A 4988-nucleotide genomic window follows, 5' to 3' on the forward strand; every position below is an offset into this window, starting at 1 on the left:
CGCGGTCAGGGAGGGAGAGGAGGGCGCCGAGGCTCTGGCATGTGGTGATGGAAAAAAGAGTTTGCGAGACCAGGCCAGGAAATAGTCTGTCGCTCATGTTGGGTAAGAGAAGGAGGAATCCAGAGACCTGCCTGCCAACAGCGGGGTCATCAGCGGTCCTTTGGGCTCTTAGCCACAGCGGAGCCATGCTGGCCGGAGAGGAGTCAGTTCCGGCACCTCCTTCACTCCAGAGGACAGTCTCCTTGGTGGAGCCATTTCCCTGGGATGTGGAGGCGGCGGGAGGATGCACAGGCCCAAGTGGGGAACATCAATTCTGTCTTCGCGTCATGAAGCCCAGCTGCCTCCCAGGGTGGTCAAGGAGCCGCAGCAGCCCCTACCACTGCCCTGGGCTCTGCCACTTCCATAGGGAGCCTGCCAGTCCCTTCTGCCTGGCCGGCTGGGGTAGATGAGGTGTGTTTGGAACTGGGGCAGTGGGGAGGAAGTTAGGGGACAGTGGATGGGTTCCAGGTACACAGATGGGGAGGGGGCATCTGCCATCTGTCCCAGCCAGGCCATGGCAGAACAGGAGTTTCATGGTCAGGGATGCAACCCCATGCTCCAGGTGTCCCTAAACCTCTAGCTGCCGGAAGCTGGGACTGGTTGACTGTGGATGGATCACTCAAAACTGGCCTGTTCTGTTCCCTCTCTCTGACCCACCTGGCATTGGCCACTGTCAGAGACAGGCGACTGGGCTAGGTGGACCATTGGTCTGACCCAGTGTGGCCATTCTTCTGCCCAGGGATCTGTCCAGATGGATCAGTGACTCCCCAGCAACCTGGGGTTAAAGCCACCCAAGTCCCTGCCTGCGTCTCTGCCCCGCCATACTCCCAGTCAGGTGGAGCTGCCCTGGTGGGGGCACACCAGCTCCATTTGCTAGTGCAGGGAGAGCACCAGCCGCCGCTGCCCTGCCCCCATGGCCCACCGGCCTGTCCTCAGGCATTTCTCCCACATCCTCTCCCCCAGCTGCACCCCCAAACCCTTGCACAGCACACACAAACTCATGGCACAGGCCCCCCCTGATCAATGAGCACCATCACAGCCAGCCCCTGGCTGGGACATCGTGCAGGGTCAGATGCATTGTCTAGACCAGCCTTTCTGCCCCAGGATCTTTTCCCAGCCACCGGCTGGGTTCAGCAGGACATGGCAGGTGCCGAGTGGGGGGAATCTACGACTGCCCCAGGCTGACAAGAGTAATGGAGTCACTTCTCCTACCCACCCACGGACTGCAAAAGCCTGGCAATATAGAACACTGTCTGGTGCATCCTGCTGTCGGACTCCCACCACTGCAGCCTCTGAGCACTTCCCAGCCAGCTAAAGATAGGGACAGCCATCTTTTCTCCATTCCCCGCCGAGAGAGGAGGGAGCCAGAGTCCTTAACAGAGCTCTTCTTGCTGGTTTGGGGGAGCGGTTGTGTGTCTCCATCCTTGCAAAGGAGTCAGCTGCTTCCTGTGCACCTCCCTCCCCATATCTCCTTCCTTTGAGGGTTTTAAGGCCCGGCTTGACAAAGCCCTGGCGGGGATGATTTAGTTGGTGTTGGTCCTGCTTTGAGCAGGTGGGTGGGACTAGGTGGCCTCCTGAGGTCCCTTCCAACCCTGATATTCTATGCACAGGGTGCTCTGCTAACCATTTCTCCCGCAAAGGGCGTCTGAAACAAACCTCACCCATGGGCTTCATGCCACTTCATCGCTCCTCCTTGGGCTTTGCGTGTATGCACATAAATAGAGCTCCAAAAATCAACCTCAAAGACCCCAAACACAGCCCCTTGGTTCTACCCTCATAGTAGGCCACACACAGGTGTTTCCTGCCTGGGGTCTCAGTAGAGAAACCCCCTATCTCAGGTGTTTCTGCCGGAGCCTGTTCATGCTTAGCAATCTCCAATTCACCCTGCTCCCAGACCTTACCTGGCTGAAGCCTCTGATCTCTTGTTCCCTAAGCTTTTCCCTACACTATAGCCACCTGCAGCCCTTTATAGGGAATTATCCAGATCTCTCCCACGTGTGGCGCATTCTGTGATAAGGGCTGGCTCATCCCAAGCCTTGCAGCTCTTAAGGGGCCAGCCATCCCATTATAGTCCTGTGTGTTTTCAAGCACTTGTGTTTGTGTGCGTGCTTGTGCTATGATTGTGCATGTGAGCTGTCTGCCTGTATTTGTGTGTGTGCGCACAAGCATCTGTCCGTCAACACATACCGCCGTGACTGGGAGGATGAGCAAAGAGGAGCTGGGGTATTGTTTTGCTGGAAGGCATGCACGGATCCCATCAACCAGGTCTTTGCTCTCTAGACAATTGCAGCGATACTGGAGGCTGGGGTTGTGCCAAAGAGCTGGTAGAGGCTCCATGACCCCCATTTCCCCCCTTTCTGTTTCCCACCCAGATCAATCAGGTTCTGGCTGTGACTGCCTGGAACATTCCCCAGAACATGGGAAGGGATTGGATGTGGTATTCCAAATGCACTCTGTCCGCCGAACAACCAGAGACCATTCTGGGTGAGGCGAGGGCTCTATTTTACTTTATGGCGGTGCAATGCCTTGCCGTTAAATACCAGCAAGGCCAGGAGTGCAGGGAGATTCAGGAAAGGCTCCCTCTGCTTGATTCAGGGCATGAGCTGCCTTAGAATCATAAAAAGAACAGGAGGACGTGTGGCACCTTAGAGACTAACCAATTTATTTGAGCATCAGCTTTCGTGAGCTACAGCTCGCTTCATCGGAATGCATCGGATGTAGCTCACGAAAGCTGATGCTCAGATAAATGTGTTAGTCTCTAAGGTGCCACACGTCCTCCTGTTCTTTTTGCGAATACAGACTAACACGGCTGCCACTGTGAAACCTTAGAATCCTAGAATATCAGGGTTGGAAGAGACCTCAGGAGGTCACCTAGTCCAATCCCCTGCTCAAAGCAGGACCAGTCCCCAACTAAATCATCCCAGCCAGGGCTTTGTCAAGCCTGACCTTAAAAACCTCTAAGGAAGGAGATTCCAACTCCTCCCTAGGTAACGCATTCCAGTGTTTCACCACCCTCTGAGTGAAAAAGTTTTTCCTAATATCCAACCTAAACCTCCCCCACTGCAACTTGAGACCATTACTCCTCGTTCTGCCTTCTATCGGACAGGAACAGTGGTGGTAGCTGAGGATTGTTAGAGCCACTAGTCAGGGTCTTTCCTTGAGCCCATCACTCACACAGTGCAGTGATTCAGAGACCCAGCACGCAGAAGCCGGGGTGAAGGCGAATGCCAGCCTGGTTTTCTGCTCACATAGACCCTTACCTCCTTGCTCTATGCCTCCTAGTGGCTACCCTGAGCGGTGGAGCTACCATCACAACTAAACTCACAGACACTGCTCCTAGGGACAGGTTATCTCAGCAGAGCATCAAGCCACAGAGCCTCCGCGAGCCAGGCCGGGCTAGAGCGACCAGCATTGCACCGTTCCTAGGCTCAGCCCTGCAGCCCGCCTGGCCTTTGCTATGCTGCCCTGGGTGCAGGACGCTGGCAGGGCAGCGCGTCGAGCTCGGCCAGGCCCCCAGAGCAGCCTCAGAGCACCAGGTACCTACGTGAGGGTGCGGACGCACGTGGCCGAGTCCCGGATGTCCCACACCTCTGCAGTACTTGACTGGCACCCCATTGTTGGGGTGGCCCTTCAGCGAGGCGATTTCCTGGCCCGTCACCAGGTTCCACATTTTGCAGCTCCGATCTGCGGGAGGAGGCAGGAGCCCATGACACTGCGGGCCCCTTCCTGTTCTCAGCACAGGAACCCCATGGCTCCCTACCCTCCCACGCTGGCCCCCAGGGGTGCCCCAGGGACGAGAAGTGAGCTCAGTCCCTGTGGCCCATCCAGCCCCTGGCATCTCTGGAGGAACTACCGATGGGGGGAGGGTCTATCAGTGCCAGGTGAACACCTGCCCACTAGGGGCTGGGCAGAGGCCCCAACAACTCCCTGCATGGATGTCACCACACAGCTGTTCAGCCCTAATGACTTGTGCAGCATTGCTTCCCTCTACTGGGGGGATCCAGAACTGCACTGGCCTGTTGTGGCTTAGGGGGCTCTCAGGCAGGCTGGTGCCGTCCGAGCAGGAGGCTCGTGTCCTGTCCTTGCAGTTCGGGGCAGCTCAGCCCCTCCCCTGGGTAACAGGCTCACTCCCTAGCGATCACACCCAGCGCTCAGCAGCCAGCCCACCCCTGAGGTGTGCACCTTTGGATCCAGAGAAGAGCAGCTCGTCAGTGGCGTCCACTCAGAGAACGGGCTTGGAGTGTCCCTCCACCAGGGACCTGCATTGCAGCGGGCCATCTGGGCGCTCCTGGCACCGCCCACGGGGTTAATGAGGTCCCTTTGGTGGGGGAGAGAGAGCGCAAGGGGGACAGTCAAGACTGAATCCCAACTCTATCACTCCAAGTGCAGAAAGTGGGGGCCCGCAAGGATTTAAAAAATTCTTACTGGCCACTCCAGGCTTGTATTAAACTCCCACGGTTACAGCTTTTCTCCAACCTTGGCTTGGTAAACGCTGCCACCATCCAAGTGCAAAAAAACCCCCTTTGAACGCAGGAAGGAGCACTTGGGAATTCCTCCCTGTGGGATGCCCTCAAGCCCTTTCACCCCCCCTCTGGGGAAGAGCTGAGAAAGAAAACAAAGGAGATTAGCTGTGGCTACCAGCTAATCAAACAACAAGCACAAGCCTCTTAGGACACCAAAAATCCAATCCTGTTCTTAAAAAAGGTAAATTTTATTAAAAAAAACAAACCACATTTAGCACTTAGGCTTCTGTTAGATTTTAAAAGAGCAATTCCAAAAATCAAGCACCCAAAATAGCTTCTTGGGGGTTCAGCTTAAAGTTTACAAGCAAACAAAAGCATCTGGAGTTAGCACAGAGGAGTCCACAAGCCCATAAGAAATAAAAGAAATAACCCTGATCACGTCTAGCTAAACATTCTGATCTACTTACACATTTGGAGTTCAGATAA

The sequence above is a fragment of the Lepidochelys kempii genome, chromosome 21 (genome assembly GCF_965140285.1).
Source record: "Lepidochelys kempii isolate rLepKem1 chromosome 21, rLepKem1.hap1, whole genome shotgun sequence".
NCBI classification, from domain to species: Eukaryota; Metazoa; Chordata; order Testudines; family Cheloniidae; genus Lepidochelys; species Lepidochelys kempii.